The sequence below is a fragment of the Typopeltis vanoorti genome, chromosome 20 (assembly GCF_054136105.1).
Source record: "Typopeltis vanoorti isolate ZY-2024b chromosome 20, IOZ_Tvanoo_1.0, whole genome shotgun sequence".
NCBI lineage: Eukaryota > Metazoa > Arthropoda > Arachnida > Uropygi > Thelyphonidae > Typopeltis > Typopeltis vanoorti.
The window spans coordinates 57,088,141-57,109,661 of record NC_143568.1 but is presented as its reverse complement, the minus strand read 5'-3'; the positions used below and the strand labels follow the sequence as shown (position 1 = coordinate 57,109,661).

Genomic DNA, 21,521 nt, shown 5'->3' with positions numbered 1-21,521 from the left:
ACCTGGTTTTACTCTATTTCCCAAGTAAGCAAACAGACAAACAAGTCAAGTTTGCACCTGCAAGTGATGCAAGTCTAGCTGATCCTACAGGTAGTGCAAGACCAAGGCAACTCGTGGTAAAGGTGGAATAAGCTCTGATCACTAATCTTAATATTTACCCTTAATACCAAAACACATCTCCAAGAAGGGGATGTATGATGTTTTGTATTAAAGGCAAGGGGCCACTACCCAGGCCGGTTTCGACCTTTTATTGAGGTCTCATCTGTGGGAGCCAGGCTAGAAGATTTAGTGATACAGAGCTTATAAGTAACTACTTATAAGTAGTTACTTATAAGTAGTTTTTTTTTGCTTGGAGAGTTGTGTATAAGTGAAATAGGTTGGCAGAGTAAATTGTGAGTGCTTTGTCTGTTAATGAGCTCAAAGAGATTGATAATAGATTGTGTGGAGATGGTTTGGGTCTCCCTCGATGAGTCTTCGGACTGCATAGAGGTGCCGTACCACCACAACAACGATATAATGATAACAATAATAATATATTCTTTAAAAACTTTACTATTCATCCTGCTCATTTTAAATATACGAATATTATATTTAGATCGAGAGGTTAATTAGACATTAATGATGCACCTTGTCCCACAGTGTTACTCATTTTGCATTAGTATCGCTACTATTAAATTAAACACGAATCTACACAAATACATTCAAAACCGAAGCTCACAAACACGAGTTTCCATGTTACACAGCAATATGCAAGCTCCACATTACCCGAACCAGCATATAGTGTGATCTTCATTGCTGCAAAAAAAAAAAAGCATGGAAGCTTGCAAAGCAGTGTCATAGAGCGCCAAATCACGTCACACCCTCTATAGAGAGCAGATGGACCGGTGTGGGTGTGGCAGATGCTCGGTGAATATAATTTTATAATTTTTCATTGGTCGTAATTCCTAATTTTGTGATGTGTTTATGAAATTCAAGATCTTTTTCCTCTAGTAGCATAACAAAAACAGGTCAGTTATCAATCACGAAGTTTCTCCAAAATTTTACGCTCGATTGTACTAACAGATTTAAAATTTTCCCAATTATTATATTCTTTATTTAAAATCCCTCATTTGTAGCACTCTACTTTTTCCTTATCTCTTCAAATAATTGGCTCATAATATTATCATTATCTCCCCCCCCAGGTACTAATATATTACCGCCCTCAACTGTACAGACTCTATGCTTATGTGCCATAGTATCTCTAACTCCTGACCCAAATAATAATTTAAAAAATAAATAAATAAATAAGGATTTATTGACCTCATAGTTGAATATGATATCGTGAACATCATTTTTAGCCGAAGATTTACACATACCCATTATCTTCTTCTTCTCATCAAGGATTATGCATTCACTACTTCCATCTTCACTGGTCTTCCAGTCCTTCTCTCTCTCTCTCTCTCTCTCTGGTTCAGGTTTATCCACTTCTTTTGGTAGCCAATATCTTTCTATCCAATATAAATGTCTTTCCATTTCTCTTATAGCTCTCTTGCAATGTTTTTTCATTTTTATAGGCCTAATTTTGTGCATCTTTTAACTTTTTTTAAAAAAAATCTCATTACTGCTCTCTGTGTTTTATTCTGATCTTTTCTTTTAACAGTCCATTACAGTCCATATTTCTGAACCAGATAACACAGAACGATTGGCCATGGTTGCGTGTTTTTATTTTATTTTTATTTTATTTTTTAATTCCGTGTCCTTTTAATTGCTCCACAGATTATCTGAAATTTATTTATTTATTTATCTCTATCTTAATATTTTAGATACATATTTTAGATGTATATTATGATGCAATCCAAAAAATTGAACTTTGTTCTATTTATTATTTTATCTTCTATAAATTTTTTTGCGTAATCTAATGTGATCTCGATCTTCAAATAACATTACTTTTGGTTTCTTTTGTGAAATATTTATAATTAGTGTTACTTCCTTATTTTATTTATCTCATAAACTTATTTTTGAACGTCATCATCATTTTCTTGTAATATAATCTGATCATCTGCATATATTATTGTGTTATATGATTGCTGTAGTCATCGCAGTGAAAGGAAGTCCTATATCTTATTAAGTTGGATGCCATGGTTATTTGTTTCTTACACCGTAGTGTTGCCAGTGTATTGTACAGGTAACTCTCGTATAACGCGGATGTTAGGTTCCACAGAAATGCCGCGTTATACAAAGCGCGTTATGCGAGACTCAGATCACATAGACAAACTAGGGTTATGTTCCAAAATCGTTTTTTTTATTTATTATTATATAAACAATGACATATCCAACAAAAACAATATTTTTATTTAATTCAGTTATTCATGTAAGTTAAGAAAACATAAACTATAAAACAAATACATAGTATAAAATTATAAAAATATATATTGTACGTAAACTTCATTGCGCATAATGCATAAATGTTTTAGGCAAAATAAAATAAAGTGCATAATTTATTCGTAATCATTGTCTTCAAAACGAACATTCCGTAGATGTTCTTTATTTACGAGTGTCCGCACGTCCCCATCACTTGAAATCTCTTGGACATCATTTGTATAATTCTCATTGCATACTACGGCTGGTTTAGTTATCAAGAAGTCAGTAATAAGACCTTGCTTACCACTATGATGCAAGTTCATAATACGGAGCTAACAAATATCCAGTTGTCTCGTGAATTTTCCGGAGTGCTCCATTTTGGGATCATTATCCGTAAAATAACTTTCTCGCCAAGTCCAATCCTTCTGCTAATTTCTTTAAACTGAATTCTTTAAACGGATTCTTTAAACGGATTCATCGCAATCAAAATCTTATGCAGAACTTTCCCCGCTATTTGGTTCTACGTCATCTATTAATTGTACCAGTTCCTCCTCATTTAAATCTATTTCCCCATCAGTTAATTCACTAATTTCGTTTTCAACGATGTCGCAAAAATCATCTATGTGGCCATTACTATGAAAAGTGTAGTAACCCTTTACACAGTAAACAATTGACGAACATGCGTGCTAAAGGATATTTCCCCTATTATAACTACATGCGCGATACGGGCAAACGCAAATTTAACGAAGATAAAATTTGATTTTTAAGTCATGCAGTGAAAAATATATGTAAAGTTAAAGGGTTACTACAGTTTGTAGACCGCGTTATATCGAAACAGCGTTGTATAAGTACCGCATTATACGAGGGTTACATGTAGTTATTTACACTGGTTGTTAACTGTATGGGTGGATGGGTCTTCCTGGCTATTTGTCAGTTTTACGGGGAAAAAAACCCGAGTTTCAGAAGAAAAAAACTTGCTAGCGCAGCATAACACTGGCTAAACTCACCTTTTATTATTATTATTATTATTATTATTATTATTATTATTACATGACACCTCCATGGAGTCCAAGGACTCATAATGGGAGGACACACTACTCTACTTCGCTAAATACATCTCATCCTCTCCACTACTTAATTCTCCGACTACAACACTACTACCATCAACGCTGATGGTAGTAGTGTGTAGTTGGTAACTTGTTTTGGTAAAATATTTATAAACTCTGTATTACCTAAACCTTGGTATTACTAAGCCTGGCTCCCACTGATGAGACCTCAATAAAGGTCGAAACCGGTCTGGGTAGTGGCCCCTTGCCTTTAATGCATAGCATCATACATCTCCTCAAGGAGATGTGCTTTGCACTAAGGGTAAATACTAAGAATAGTGATCAGAGTTTATGCCACCTTTACCACGAGTTGCCTTGGTCTTGCACTACCTGTAGGATCAGCTAGACTTGCATCACTTGCAGGTGCAAATTTGACTTGTTTGTCTGTTTGCTTACTTGGGAAATGGAGTAAAACCATATATATATATATATATGTGTGTGTGTGTGTGTGTGTGTTAAATTAAAGATACCAAGCTCAAGGTAAAATACTTTTTATATATATATATATATATATACACAATAAGATATCTATATAAATATATGTATATCAGTAACAACTAGTATAAAGTATTAATTAAAAACTTGAATAACAGCATTATAGAAATGCTAAGTTTAAGAGATGCTTCGAAAACTTCGAAATACACAGCAAAACGCGTCATGAGAGTTAATTTTATTCACATTTTCACATCGAGTTTCCAATGTTTGGCTTTAGTTTTCAAACTGTCTCATTTTTTTGTCTCCATTAATATTAAATGACATCATTAGAGTAATCTTATTTCTTCTTCAACTATCCAAACCTCTAAGGTTCTTTGTTGCATGTATCAACGTCTTTCATTCCTTTCTGTCTTGAGCTCTTTCATTCCAGTTCTAGATTCCCATCTCAGCTAATTCTTTTTTGGATATTATTTTTCCAACAAATCCGCGGTCTATCACTGGGTCGCTTTTCATGAGTCATCATTGTGAATGTTTGTTTGTTTAGCCCTCATTTTCTTTCCACATTTCCAAAGCAGTCTTAATCTTCTTGCTCGAATCTTATCAATTAGAAGCGAGGATCTATAGATTTCATATAGTTATTGATTACGTCTTCTCCTCCATTCATCTATTGTGTTACAGGTCCATAGACTTTTCTGAAGATTTTATTTTCAAAGATCTGCAACGCTTTTGCATCTTAGTTTGTTATGCTTCAGGTCTCTGCTCCATATGAAACAAGAGGTCTAATGATTTGATTGTCTTGTTTTATGATATAGTGAACGATAAGTTTTTTCCTGTTTTTCCTTTGATTTCCACTTTCTTCGCTCCCCTTTAGTTATTTCGCGTCCCCCAAAGGGGACGCTCGCCATAGGTTGAAAATCACTGGCATATCCTAATATTACTGTTTTGTTTATGTTATCTTTTACAATTTCTCGAATATATTTTTCTAATGCTAAATTAAAAAGGATATGCGAGTGATCATCTCCTTACTTCAATCCTGTCTTAATATCAAAAGGTTCAGATCTAATTCCATTAGCTAATATCATGCATCAGCAGTCAGTGGTGGAAATTTTAATTAAAGTTATTATCTTATGAGGTGTTCTGGTTCATCTAATATTCCCCGAAGGCCTTCTCTATTAATGCTATCATATAGAGCCTGTGTAGCTCAGTGGATGGGGCGTTTACACACCACGGCGCTTGGCCGCACGAAGGAAGACTTGGTTTCTAGTCTAGTCGGCGACTAGAGGAAATTTTTCTAAGCCTTTTTTCGATCTGTTCCCGACTAAGTCGATCTCTGGCACGGGCAAGCGGGTTTTTCGTCCCGTAAACTCAAGAAAATCGACCGTAGAACCCACATTATTTCAGACATTAAATATATTGTGTTAGGGTAAGGAACCACGAGATGGCGGCACATTTGAGCCGTCTCTCTTCACTGTGTACCGCTTAATTAGTGAGAGCCTTGGGCCATCTATCTCTGATTGGTACCAGTGGAGATTGAACTGCCCACTCAGTCTCCAAAAAAGTTAGATAGGGCTGAATGGCCTCGCCTACTCCCCGTATACGGGAATAAAAAGGCATTAGATGATTTTTTTTATATACTTTTCTAAAGTCTACAAATAAAATATAAACCTGCAGGTTATATTCGCACATTTTTTCTAGTGAAACAAGGGAAACATTGGGTCAACTGTTGATCTATTTATTCGGAATCTTGCTTGATATTTACCAATATGTTCTTCAGCATAAGGTAAGATTCTTCTTTGCATAATATTAAAAAAAAAAAATTGCAGCCTACTGACAGTAGTGATATTATGCTATAATTTTCACGTTCATTTTTGTTTCCCTTTTTATATACTAGAATGATTAGCGATTCTTTCGATTCTGCAGGTATCTATTCTTTTTCCCATATTATATTTACCACCTTATATATATATGTGTGTGGTTAATTCACTTCCCCCATATATAAGGAGTTCTGCTATACTGTTTCATCAGTACCTAGTTCCTTGTTGTGTTTGAGCTGCTTTATACTTTCCTCTACTTCAGTTAGGGAAGGTTTAATTATTTCTGGGTGATAAGCATGATAAGTATTCTGTTTGAAAGACATAGTAGATTCATCACAAAGTAGGAGTTTGTTAAAGTAATCTCTTCACCTCTTTGCTATTCCATCTCTAGTAGCTAGTATTTGTGCATTACTCTTGATGATTACTGTTGTTTTCATATGTGGGCCAGTTTTTTGGTTTTTATATTCATGGAAAAAATTTCTAGGGTTATTTACTGTAAAGCATTTCTGGATTTCTTAAATCTGTTCAAGAAAAAATCTTCTTTTCTGTTGTCATATTATTTTATTGGTTTCCTTGCTGCACTCTTTGTATCTCAGAGCGGCATGAATATTCAATTATTAAATCAAGTGCTTCTATCTTTTTTCTTTTTCATTACTGCATTGACATTCTTCAGTGAACCATTTTTTACGCTGTATTTCACTTTGAATTCCAACTGATATTTCTGCTACTACTTTTTTCTGCTGCTACTTGATATGATTCCAGATGTTTTCAATATTTTCATTCCCTTCTGTTTGCATGTTTTCCAATTTCTGTTTTAATTCGCACTCATATTCTCTCTCTCTCTCTCTCTCTAATAGTATCTACTTTGTTGATATTGTATCTCAGTTGAATTGAATTTTTCGAAAGATATTTACTGTTTATTTTAACCTTAAAAATGGCACCAATTAGAAAATGGTGCTATTACACTCAGCTTCTCTGAAGCTCTGGATCTTCCGAATGCAATTCATGTCTTTTTACTGATTATGATATTGTCGAATGTATGACCATCAGGAAATTTCCATGTTTGTTTGTGTGTATTCTTCCTCATATACATAGTGCTGCTTATTATTAAATTTCTGGATGTGGCCAAATTAATTAATCTTTCTCCATTAATATTTTTCTCATCATGAAGGTTTAGTTTTCAATCATTTTTAAATATATTTCTTCTTTTCCAATTTTTGCATTGAAGTCGCCTAATAAATTAATTACATCTTGCTGGGCAATTTTTTCCAGGATTAATTCTAATTTTTTCATAGAAGTCATATTATATTGATTCTTCTATAGGTGTGTGCGCATGAATAAAGGTTATCTTGAAATATTTTACGTGTACTCTTAGGTTGCTTATTCTTTCATTAAAAGTTTAAAATTCTATCTGTGATGATTTTTTTCAAATGACGAAACCTGTTCAAAGTTCATTTTTATTAGAGTTGTTTCCACCATGAAGTAACAGAAAAGTTCTCTTTCTTCAAATTTCCTTCTTCAGTCTATCATGTCTTTTCTATTGCTACTATATTTATTTTATATCTATGAACTGGTCATGGCGTCTGTAGGCATCCATCTAAATCTGGATACGATTGTGTAACACCCGTTGAATAACATGGATAAGAAATGCAATTTGGTCTCACAATTTCATCTACCTCGGCCGGTAGGAGGTTAATTAATGTATGATTTCTTGAAATGCTCCAATTCTGTACAAACTTATCACATTCCATGAACATATTAGTAAACCATTATTCCAAGGCCTGGGTCGATATCCATTTATATCCGTTCATTGAAGATTACTTGGTATATGTTTCGTGACTAGTTGATTATTTTATGAGATGGGATTATCAGTTCCATGCTGAATCCACAACCTGGAGGACCAGGGTGACTCTTTTCGTTGATCCTTCATCTGTGACCTGTCCTGCTAGAGAGGTCTTGTTGGTAGCAATGCTACCACCGATGTAGCTCGCAAGATTATTGCAATATGCAAGTCCCCCCCCCTACCACTACAAGTTGGAGACACCATCGGCAGGAGACAGTTATCTTATTTAGAGAAAAATCCTAGCCTTATGTTGCTATTTGTGCTCGTCAATACAGAAAACCTTGAAAGATAATTTAGTAGCCTTAATCCTCTACTGTGCTGTAGTAGGATAAAGAAATTATTTAAAAATATAAATAAATAAATGATGAATAAATCCCCTAACGCCTTTTATTCTGCAAGTGAGAAAATCTGTGGGCAGTTGGTTTTCCTCTACTGCACAGTCATTATTGATTGTTGTATTCATGGCTACTAATGAATTTGAAGATTGCTTACAAGAGTACGGTATGGCAATTGCTGCCACTTGTGCTCTTATACCCTAATTTGTATTATTATCAGATATACTATCAATACTACTGTTCGATTTTTCTGAGTTGTTGGGTTAAAATACCAACTTCCATGAAAGCACCCATTTGTTTATTTCAAAGTTCACCTAACTTGGAAACGAACTAGCTGAAAAAAAAGGTCTCGAAAAAGTTTTTCAATTTAACGACTAACATCGAATCTACAATGACCGTCTTCTGGTCGTGTAGCATTATGGAACCACAAACTCTGCTACAAGTCAACACAGACATTTACTATATTTTTCAGATATCTGAGAATTTCTGTTTTCTCTTTTCAATATTTTTAAATAAGAAAAGAGCCTTCCTTTGCCTATATTGTACTTATTTTCCTACTGTTTAATGCACAGTAGGAAAATAAATACAATTATTTCAACACAGAATGAGTATAAACATTTAGAAGGAGGAGGAGGAGGAGGAGGTGCAAAGGAGAATTATCAGTTTGTACTTGTGCAGACTCTTAATTTGTAGGTATTCAACGCCACAAATTAAGACTCTACACAGAAATACAATACTACAAATTTCTGAAAGGAAAGGCAGATTTTTTCCAGAAACTGTCCGGCACAACTTATTATATATACAGTATATAGAATTATAATGCTGGTCGATTGGTAGAGCCTTTGGCTCACGCAAAAAGTTAAGCAAGTTTGAGCGCGGATAGTAGTTGGAAGGAGTTAAATCGTTCGATGCTGTAGGCACACTCTCCCTGGATAAGTCTTTGGACTCCCTGGAGGTGTCACATAATAATAATAATAATTTTAAGTAACTTAATGTCAAAGCATATACCAAAACAATAAATAAATAATATTAATTTTCTTATTTAAGTTAAGGGATATTATATCCCATATTGTTTCTTAGCCGAATAAGAATTGAAGCCTTTGGTTCTTCATTATAATTAATTTTCTAGTTTATCCTATATTGTGTTGTTAATTGTAAACACTAGGGGCCACTTTTGAATCTAAAGGAAGCGAGCAATGTAATATGTATTACGGAACGCATAGCGAAAGATGGCTACGCCTACAATAACGGGTAATTAATGATGTTCTAATAGAAACCTGTTAGTGAAAAGGGAATTGTTTCGTACCTCTTGTTCCATGTGTTATTATCTATCGTAGTGATTATTAACCGGAGAAATGAATTTACAAGTAAACGTAAGTTTAGCTTTTCGTATGTAAATTTCTAAATATGACATTTTAGTTGCATGGATATGATCACCGTAAATATCACAATAAATGTCTTTAAGCCTAATAAGTGAATTGAAGTTCACATTAGTATCGCGGATTGCTAATGTGATAATCAGCTTTTTATTTATTTTATTTATTTAGTTTTTTTTTTTTTGTACTTTCCATTCATAACGTCATGCTTTTGTTTTTCATCCTGCAAAAGGTTTATTGCGTTTAAAGGACCCCCCCCCCCCCTCCACACACACGCTCTTCATTCTTTCACGACTAATTTTCCTTTCAGGGATTATATACCTTGTTGAGTTGAATTAAAAGAGTGATATTTTTTCGAGTGCGAATACTATCCGCAATGGGGTAACAGCTGATTCTGATGTATCGTGTAGATCGAATGACATTATATATCTTCTGGTTTGTAGGTTATAATGAGAAATAATTCTTGTTTATGGTCATTTATGAATTTTAGAAGTTGAGGAGGGGGGTGCAAGGATTCGTATTGTAACAGTGAGAGAAAAGTACACTGATAAAATTGCCAGATTTTCCAATTTTAAATAGTGGGATACATGTTGGAATTCTTAAGACATCAAGAAGTTAGTACATTTTTTTTAAATTTAAAAATAAGTCAAGAATAACATATCACTTATTTTTGCTGACTTTGCAATTATCTTCAGATCTCCTTGGCATCAGAGTGCCATGCATTGTACTCCACTGATCCACTCGTGCCATACAGCTCATCATACCAAGTCTTAAATACTCTCATACGATGCATTCTAATCATTCACCAATCTCCATATATATAAACTACTTTTCATCCTCTGCTCATACCCTCTTTAGAAGAACGAGGTCATCCCTGGAAGCTGTATAGCTTCGAAGGATGACCTCGTTCTTCCCCTATCCCCCACTATTCTATGAAAAAACTCTTCAACATTAATAGTGATACTAATAAATAGTTTCATATGTCACTATCATATCTCCCCGCCAATCACTAAACTCTATAAATTGCATCTTCAAAACCTTTCTTCATACACACCATTGCAGTCAACTGCCTTTACATCCTTTCTAATACATCTTCATCCTTTTGAAAACCAGGTAACTATATCTGTCTAATATGTGGCATAATCAAGACCTTATATAATTGAGCTGTAATCTCCTTACTTTTACAAGTTGTGTCCTCTGCATCATTGCCAGAATTTGTTGTGCCATCCTCTAAATTTTAGCTCCCTGTTCACCACCATCTCCAGATTTGTTATTTCTTCCACCTTCTCCAATATATTCTCACAAGTGTATATTCTACGTTCCATCTTTGTTTTCTGAATTTTAAAACCTTACACTTTGCAGCATTGCAATGACCATACTGATTCACTCAGTCTTTTCAAGCTCTCTTGTAAAACCTCAACATCAGCTCCACTCCTCATAGTTCTTACAAGCTTTGCGTCATCTACAAACAACTGAATATCTCTATTCAAACCTTTCCCACTATTGTTAAGATATAGGTTAAACAGCAATGGGCCTTAAACAGACCCTTGAAGCATGCCACTAGTGACCTTTCCTCTTTTTAGATATTGCTTTCCCAGCTGATACCTATCAGATAGCCAATCTAGTGCACAAATTTAATATCACACCCATTATAGGTGTAATGGAATAAATAACACAATTAAACAAAAGTTTAATGGATCCTATATTTTGTCTCAATCACAGAGACATCACATGAGGAATACACTCTTAAAATTGTAAAAGCACACACACGAAATTACTGCAAACAATAAGTGAAAAAAAAATGACTAAAAGCCTAAAGTTCCATGAGGAGTGCTTTCTGTGGGTGTTGTTGAGCAGGAGGCCTAAAAATTAAAAAGTTTTGCAACTCTTGGGAAGTTGAACAGAACTACTATATTCATTTTGATTAGGTTGATTTTTGAAATCTGCTGATTCTGTACAATATTGCTGGCCAATACTCGGCCGGCCTGGCTGGCCAAGTGGTTAGCGTATTTGCTCTCCAGCCAAAGGCTGCAGGTTTTGAATCTCACAATGGGTATGGATGTTTGTGATTGTCTGTGAAAATACTAGTGGTGGTGGTCGGCGGTAGATGATGAAGGTAGTTGATGTTGGTGGAGATGGAGAGTTGTAGAGTAGATGCCCTCCCTCTATGAGTCTTTGGATTCCCTGGAGGTGTAATGTAATAATAATATAAACTTGACTTTTCTCAAAATCAGCAGCATATGTGAAAAATCAACCTAATCTAAATAAATATGGTTGCGTTCAACTTCCCAAGATTTGGGAAACTTTAATTGTGAAACCTTGCACAATTAAAACTTTAAATCAGTCAAATAATCCAAGCACCTTTATGAACAGTAACATGTGGCATACGAATGCAGTACATTTAGAAATCTGTAATGTTCCATAATTTTTTACATGTTTACTTAGTAGGCAACAAGTTATTTAATGAAATTTGCATATATTTCACTACACCACTGTTGTTAAGATATTTGCTGTATAATTTTATATATATATATATATATATATGTAGAAAGTTTTTTTACCTTGGGTATAATATTTGTTCAAGATACCAAGCTATAATTTTTATTAAAAATTATCATATACATTTTACTTTTTTATATACATATACAATTATTCTTAATCAACTATGTTGATAAGGTTATACTGGATATGTTATTATATCAATTTATTTTTATTTTTTTATTTTATTTATATTTTTTAATGTATTTTTAAATTTTTTCCTGTTAGCACAGAATGAGTATTGGCTTTATTTTAAGCACTGCCTGCGATCATCTTAGTCACTCACCTATGGATTCTCTTAATTAAGGTGCTTCGATTTGTGCACAAATCAGGTTTTAGAGTGTTGACTTATAATTGGAATTCTAGTCCTATTTTTCTTTTCACAGAAAATAGCGATGTTATTTATTTATTGTATTTTTCTTTTTTTTTATTGATATTAACCTTTTATGATTTGCTTGCTATCCATTGTAATGATTCTGGTATGACCACAATATAACTATTTATTTAACTAGTTTCATGCAACATGGCATACTTCACCAGGAATAAAGTTGCTTTTTTATTTTTTGTAGCAGAATGATTTTTAATACATAAACTGATGTTAATCAGACTAGTAATACATATTATGTTGAGATACCATATGTTTCATTGTTGACTTGTGAATTTTAGGTCTTTTATATAAGCTTATCATAGTTGTTTTAAGATGAGGCCTTGATTTTTATTGCATTATGATGGAAATCATGTCATTTTGGAGGATTCCTTAGACTTTCAAATATAACTATTAAATTCGGAATACGGAATTATTGTTAGTTCTCGTTACCTGATTTTTCCTTAGTAGTATGATAATCTAGGTATGATTTATGTGGTCTTTTTTCTTTCTTTCATGGGAATTTCTCCTGAACATTCCCTTTGTTTGATGCAATACGTTATATGTACAGAATATTTTATAAACAACTACCTCATATCAAGTTGTTTGGATGATCAAAACATGCAGGCTATTTTGTAGGTGCAAAGACAGTTTTGAAATTGTAATGTTTTTTTAAACTAGCTGTTTTACTTGTGATGTTTTTAATGTATGGTGAAGTGACTGTACCTTTATAATTTGGTTACTTAAATGTTTTCAGGGACATCTGCTTTCTGCAGAATGTTATTACTAGTTTTCAGCTTGTAGCTGCTCTTATATATCTAAGGTAGTCCATTTCTTGTTCTTTTTTTGCTCTTGTTACTAGACATAGCACATGCTCTGTCTTTAAGAGTGTTTGACTCCCTGTGTAGACAGGGTGATGGTGATAAGTAGAATGTATTAAAAATCATTCTACTACTGCACATTTTCAAAGTGAAAAGTAACTATTGTAACTGATGAAGTGTTAAAACAGTATGTAAGTCTGTAAGTATGAAAGTATGCAATTTCACAAATTGCATTTTTACTTGCATAGTTATATTGTGTTATACTGGAATCGTTACAGTAGGTTTTTTGATATTGAAAAAAAAAAAATTGATTCTTTAGGTTGAGCATCCTAATACTTTTTTGGATTGATGAAACTCTTCACTAACTCCACATTTTTAAAATGTGCAACAAATTTTGAATTCTTGAAAAACTGGTTGAATATTCTTCCTGAAATTTTTGATTCTCCAAGTAGGTAAAAGACAATACAAAATTCTTAGCTTGTAGTGTTTGTTGGCTTTATATATATATATATATATATTTTTTTTTTTCTCTGTTGAGATTACATAAATGATAAACTGCATATATCAAAAGTAAATACTTCACTACACTTTAAAAACAAAATTATAGATGCTTTAGTGGTTACTCTGGAAATGTTGGAGCATGTGTGAAACTGAACATAATCTCGTATTCTATACATGAATCTCCTGTTGAACTTCTCTGAAAAAGCTTTACATTTCAAACTGATGCACATTATTTGTTACTGCTGTATAATTTTTTCAAATAAATATTTACATTTAAAATACTAACATTCTTTTATGGAAGTTTCGTATATTACCAAAAATCTTTGCATTGCTCTGGTTTCTGATTTAATTATTTATTTATTTTTATTTCTTCTTAAGTAGCTTCTCCAGTTTGTGGGTTAGTAATCGTGGCATGCCAGTATCCATTTCTCTACCATCCTTTTAATATCGTAATAGCTGTTGTTGCTCATCCATTTCTTTACATCATCAACCCAAGAAGTTTTTGGTCTACCAGGACATCTCCTTCCCTATAATTTTTCCTCCAGTATTTCCAGAGATGTTTTTCCTGCAGTCTCTTAATGTGTGTCCTGCCATCTTTCACTTTTTCTTTATAAGATCTTCCGTGAGTGCTCTTTTGGTTCCCATTAACTTCAGTACCTCTTCATTAGTATTTTTTTTCTTCTTCCAAGAAATCTTCAGTATTCTGCTAACTACATCTCATCTCAAAGGCTTTTTTTTTTCATTTGAAAGTTTTTTGCTTGGTTGTACTAAACATTAAAGATACTAAGAAATTATATTTTTGGTTTAATAAACCATTAAACAAAGAATATAAATTCTTGGCATCTTTAATTTATAATGCCTGCAATTTCCTGTTTACAGATTTTGTATCTTTCCATATCCATAATTCAATGTGGACCATATATAGGATTTTGTTATTTTAGTTTTAGTCTGTTTATTTAGTACAGAGATTGATAATTTATTATTTCAAAATTCTTCTCTTGTCTTAGCTATTCATGATTTTATATTATTATGATGATATAGGCCTCCATGGAGTCAAGAGACTCATCATGAGAGGCCCATCCTAGAAAACACAGTCTATCATAGCACTCTTTGAACTCACTGTTCGTGCTCTCACCACTATCAGGCAACGCATTCCATGGTTCAACCATCCCCCTTCTATGCAAAGAAACCACTACTCACCCTCTTGTTCACAACTTCCTTTTGTAACTTCTAGGGATACCCCCCCCCCTTCTCCTCGCTTCTTCCCTCTGTTCTGCCAAGCAAAAGAACTCCCTAGTGTCAACCCTGTAACCACCTCTCAACAGTTTAAGTCTCAATCATGTCACCTCTCCTTCTATCCACCAAACACCTGTCTTCATAACTAACATTGTACAGTCCTATTACCATCTTTGTTATCTGCCTCTGCACTCTTTCCACAGTTAATTTATCTTCTTTCAAATCCTGGAGATCAAATTTGAGAACAATTTATTACTAAATAAGTATTAACTATATTATATAACATATTACTATAACATATAATATTACACATTACTAAAGCAAGAATGCCCCTTCACAAATCCATGTTGACTCTCACAGATAACGTTATCTTCATCTGCTCAAAGCTGTATATGGTCCCTCACTAATATCTCCAAGATCTTAACAAACTGGTCTATAATTTGACACTTCAGTCTGCTACCACCCTAATGCAATGATACTGTCTTACTCTCCTTCCATTCCTTGAGTACTCTTGGTCAGACTTTCATTGAAAAGCCAGGTCAGTAGAGTTGTCAGTTCTTTAGCACATTCTCTCAAAATTCCATCCAGTCCCACTGCTTTATTGACATCCAGAGTACTCAATATTTGAAACATACTCTCCTCTTGCACTTCTAAACCTCAAACCTGCCCTATCCCCTCTAGTATTAAAACCTACTTCTCCAGGATGAAATATCTCAATAAAGTGTTCATTGAACAACTCCACTATGTCCTTTGCATCAATCGCCCTATTCCTATTTTTATTCATCAATGTCATTCTTCTACAATCATTTCTCCTCCTACTGAAACACATAGCTAAAAAATTCCTGAGGATTTTCTTTGGATCTCAGAGCCAATCTCTTCTCATATTTCAGTTTTTCCTTGCTTACTATACTAGTCAGTTTCCTGGCCTGAGTCTTATATTCTTCTCACATCTGCTCTCACAGGAACCTGCAGTTCCTGTTTAATATCCTTTGTCATCGACTTTATACACCAAATTGTGTCCTCTTCTTCACTCGTGGTATACAGCTTACTATTGTTTCTAATAAATATTTCTTCACAATTTCCCAAGCACTAATGATATCTCGCCCTTCCAATTCCTCTCTCTTTGATACTCCTGCAGGTCTGTTTATCTTCCAAGTCAAAACCACATAGTGACTCTCTGGGGGCAGAGATGCCATCTTCTCAGTTATTATCAGCTCTTCTGATGCTGTGACCAAATCCAAAACTCTTGAATATAGTGTTTCTTCTATTACATGTTGCCTAAGACATTTATCCCTCAAGAATTTTAAATTCCATTCCCTTATTACTACATGCAGTTTCCTCTTCCTAATTCATTCCGCTGTAATTAAAATCTCCTGTAATCATCATTCTTCTTGCACTTGCCAAACTCAGTTGCCTAACATCTCCTGCTCCTCACCTTCTGGTCCCTGGCTTATAGCAACACTCCACTAAAACATCCTGTTTTGCCCACCTCTACTTCACACCATCTTATTTTCCCTTCCTATCCTGTTGAAAAATGCTGTACCCTGATTCTTCTATTCCTGTTAGTATATCATGTTCTGTCAACCACGTCTCAGAGATCCCAATAATCTTTGACCAGCTAATGCTATCAACACCACCAGTGCATCTCCTTTATTTCGGATATGCCTGGCATTAGTATAAAGAATAAAAATGTCACTGTTTCTATACCTATCATTATCCCCTCCAGAGACTTACTGGATTCAGCATTAACCGATGTATTCCCCCCCTTCTCCCAAGCACATATTCCCACAAAAGGCACCACAATGCAATGTTACTGTCTTACCCTCCTTCCATTCCTTGGGTACCTTTCTCTTGGTCAGACTTTCATTGAAAAGCCTGGTCAGCAGAGTTGTCAGTTTTTTAGCACATTCTCTCCACAGCAATCTCTTCAGATCCTTCCTTATTCAAATTCAAGTGGTCTCTTGAATACAGTTCCTTTCTGTCCTCAAATGCCTCCCAAGCATCCACATATTCCAAGCCTCTCTTTTGACACATTCTTGCTATCATACCATTCATTATTAATGCCCTTCTCCTCAGCTCTTCATTATCATACCTGGGCAACACACACACACACTATCTTCCCCCTCTGAGTCTTCGACCGTACATGCAAGCATGGACCTCAGATCTCTTGCCACCTGATTTACACTGCCTCTCACGATCATCTCATCTCATCCACCCTTTCACCCCACTTAATTGCATAGGCACACTTTCTATTGTTTCTCTATGCATACACTCCTCAGGCATTATATCCATAACTGTTGTTCCATCTTCTGTAATTATTACTCTTAAATAATTATAGGCCTTTACATTTTGAATGAATCTCATTGATCCTCTTAAGTTTGTGTTTTGTTGCTGTCTTTTGCTTATTACCACATACTTGGTTTTAGCTGTATTTAATACTAAGCCATAATTCTGTCTCTTTGATTAGTATTTCAGCCATGTTTTGTAACACTGGTTTTGATTTCACTATGAGCACTGTATCATCATCAGCAACAAATCTAACATTGTTAATTCTTTTGTCATTTATTTTTATTCCCATTTCAGTTTTTTATATTCTTTCATTATCATTTCACTGTATATATTGAAAAGTATAGGAGATATTATACAATTTTGTTTCACTCCTCTTTTGATATGTTTCATTATTAATTTGTTTATAATATGTCTTCTGATTCCATTATAATTCTATTATTATTATGAGGGCTTTGGTATCAATTTGAATGTGTTTTAATATTTCTGTTAACTTTTCATTTTTATGGCTTACCTTGTCAAATGCTTTTTGAAAGTCTATAAAGCATAGATATTATTATTCTTACATTAATTCTCCTGCAATCAAAGACTTATCGAGGGGGAGAGAGATCTATACCATTGACTATTACATATATTATATAAGAAGTATACATATATTACAAACGTTCATAGACTTATGGAAATTCTCTTCTGTCTGTAACATATCTAATGACACCAGATTATGCATGTATGTGTGTATATATAGAAAGTTTTTTACCTTGTCTGATCTGGTATGCTGTAATATAGTGAAACATCATTTTACTACTTTTATGGAAATATGACTTTTCCGTTGAGTTAGCTCACTTTAATCCCTTGGATATACATTATATCTATCTGATTAGTGACTATCCCATAATGCATCGCATTATATGTGCCTAACATATAACCTAAATGCCGTTTGGGTTACTAATATCATCCTATCTGATATCATGTGCTTCTGTATATACAAGTAGCAAAAATACATCACATGTAAACCTTTTTTCCCTCATGGTGGAATGGAAATGAAAATGTTTTGCTTTTAAAATGTGAATATAATTTAATGTCAATAATATAGTTTTGTCTAGTATAATTTGCTCTTCAGTGAATTTGTCAAATGTTAAGGGCTAGTACATAATGCAGCTGTAAACTTTACTTCATTTGCCATTTTATACTTTTTATAAATAAATTTCTTTTTATGGGTGCACCATTATATCAGACATTACATTACATTACATTTAATATTATAGGAGGAAAAAACCCTTAAGGATAGCACTACTTGTGGGGTTGATGCTTATCATAAATGTTTTCATTTTTTCTTAAAAAAAAAACAAGATACATGTATATATTCATAATTTGTACTATGCAGAAATTTTAAAAAATAAAAGTTTTTTCTTAAATGATACTGATGAATTAGTAAACCGTGTGTTGAGTCTTAAGTGCTGTGAAGAATTCATGTTGGAGGTTTAATGGAATATTATGAGCACCGAGAAAGGATTAAAACTAATCTCTGAATCTGCATCTGCACTCAGGAATCAACCTAATTTAAACAAATACGGTTGCATTAAACTTCCCAAAATTTGGGAAACATTAATTATCAGAGATCCCTCTTTACATCCTAGGCCACCTGCAAATGCCCATAGAGGGCATACCACCTAGAATAGGACTTTAGTTTCATTCACTATTGTATTGTAGTTGTGTATGTGTTGTTACAAAAAGTTTTTTGTGATCTCTGAAGATGTCTCTGTGACAGAGACGAAATATTGGAAATATTAAAATTAGTTTTAATCCTTTCTCAGTGCTGATGATATTCCATTAAACCTCCAACATGAATTAGTAAACCAATGTAATAGTTTGTTAGTTCTACTAATGACCTAAGAATGTTTTTAATTAAGCACATATTTCATTGAAGTTCACCATTCCTATTTTTCTAATTTTTTTAAAGTTAAAGGAAGATGTATGTAGCAATGCCAGTAACAGGATAAAGGTTAAAATAAAAATTGTAATAATATAATATGAAAAGTTTGGAATATTTGACTTTTTTTTTTTATATTTCTTGGGACTATATGGAACAAGAGAATTGTTTGAACAAAAGGGGATAGAGATGGAGAGAGTCTATAGACATAAAAGTATTAAAAGTATAGAATTTGATGGTATTTGGAGGAATGTTGGATTATCAGATCAACATTCCTACAAACACAGCCAAAACACTCGCATTAAAATTTTCAAGATGACATACCAAATAAAGATAAAATGAATGAGTCAAAATAAGTCTAATTCATGTTTCCTTTGTCTGCCTTTATTCATTTATTTTCATTTTATTTTTCTTCATTTATTATTATACAGTGTTTTATTTCCATTTCATTCTTGTAAAATCCGATATGATCAGAACCCCTCTCCTTGTGTGTACTGCAAAATTTCACGTGTTAAGGCTTAAGTGCTGGGTGAAACTCATGTTGGAAGTTTAATGGAATGAAACAGCACTGGGAAAAGATTAAAAATAATATTTAATTCTTCCATTATTTCATCCCAATTACAGAGAGACTGTCATGGAATACAATTTGAGACTTGTCATACACACACACAAAGGCATTACAAAGCTAAATGAAATGTGGACGATAGACTAGAATCTTAACTAGGTAGGGGTACCCTCTATGGGCACCTGTAAACTTCCAACATTAACTAACTTCGATATATTTCTGTGAGCTATCTTCATCCCTTTATTTCTCCCTTTTTTAGAAAAATTAAAGACAAACTTACATGAAATAAATTTATTAGGTATAAGATTTTTGCCTATATATTATAGGCATCCTCAGTACATTAATAATGGAACAATATAAAATTACAGTGAAAGAATCACTTTTAAAAAGTGCTGCTATAGTGTTAATTAGGAATTTTACCCATTTGTTGCCCTATTAACTCTGTAGTGGTGCTTTTTGGATATGATTCTTTTTTATTTTTTATTTTGTTTTATATTGTGTTATTATCAGTATACTGCTGAGGATACCAATGATACGTAGCAAAAATTTTACAGCTAAGAAATTTTTTTTCATCTAAGTTTAAGTTTCCATCTTTAATTTTTCTAAGTATATCAACTTATTCTACTTATATTAAAGCGGATTTCTACCTTTATTTTCTATAATGGTAGAAAATAGTCCCTATAGTCCCTAGTCATAACACTAGGCACTATGTTGAATAAAGAGGTGATGTTATTGGAAAGGCAATACCACTTTTTAAAAAATCCTTGACTGTTAACATTTTTTATAGTTTTTACATTTTATAAGAACTTAATAAAAAAAAAACAGTTCAGTTTTTATTGTATCTTTATTTTTTATTTCTATCTTTAGCTTTTATTTATGTACATCCACTTTCCTTTAACTTAGAATGACAAGCTTTAATACAAGCTGCTCTTGAATTAAAAGATTAGAACTTGTTTGTACATCATGTGATTTTTAATGAATCATAGAAGGAAATTCTGACATTTGGTTCTTGATTTTAGATTTACTGCAATAAGAACAGTTACAGTCAAATAATTTACTATTTCAATTAAAATTATTAGGTTTCAAGATTATGCTGACGAAGTATGGTAATCAAAATGTTTAAAAACTGTTGTAGAATTCTCAATTCTATATCATCATAATACAATGAAGAAAGGAGGAATATTAGTCATCTTTATACAGGTATGATGAGTTTTATTGTTCACTTTTGTTATGTTTTTATCCATCAACTTTGAAAGAGTGAATTCTTTACATCTAAATATTGTGAAGGATAGATAAATCCAAGCTGCCCATTTACCATATCTCAGTTAATATTTACCATATTCTCACTCTTCTTGTTTTCTTCCATTACTCATATACTAAATGCTCTTGCTGTCAGCCACCCATCAATCTCCTTAATGAGCATGCACATTTCATCTAAATGACAAGAGAGAGCAGTTAGGTAGGAATGGCTGATATGGCATCATTAGTGAAAAGAGAATGTTTATTATTATTTTGTGACACCTCCAAGGAGTCCAAAGACTCGTTGAAGGAGGGCAGCTACTCTACAACCTACTTTTTATGATGAATGATAGATATCACAACACTTGATAATTGTGAATTACAATAAAGAATATTGAAATTATAACAGCTATCAGATATTTGTTAAATACCTTTGTTTTAACATATCAATATTGGATGTGTTGCAAGTGCCGATTATACATGGTTATGAAACCGAAACTAATAAAATTCTAACATAGAGAAGCAATTGTAAAAAGATTCATAATTGTAAATTGACTTTTTTTTTACACTTTAAGTCTGTATTGTACTGTTTGTGTTGTCGAGGTTGTGAGTAATGAGACTGCCAAGATATGTAAATTGCTTTACTTGTTCTAATAGATGATTTTCTATTTCAGTTATATATACAGTTTGTGTGCACGTGCGTGCACGTGTGTGTGTGTGTATATATGTGTATATATATATATATATATATATATATATATATGGAAGTAGTAATTCTTAATCTTGACAGTG

The 21,521-nt window shown here is 33.2% G+C and overlaps 1 protein-coding gene across 2 annotated transcripts in view; it reads left to right on the top strand.

The window, feature by feature from the left end:
- The first annotated feature begins 9,097 nt into the window (after positions 1-9,097).
- Sara (Smad anchor for receptor activation) overlaps positions 9,098-21,521 on the top strand; it is a 418,622-nt gene continuing 406,198 nt past the window's right edge. For both annotated transcript variants that reach the window (XM_090410157.1, XM_090410156.1), the window contains exons 1-2: positions 9,098-9,246; positions 20,570-20,690. The gene's annotated coding sequence lies outside the window, so the exon portion shown is untranslated. The remainder of the gene's footprint in view (positions 9,247-20,569; positions 20,691-21,521) is intronic.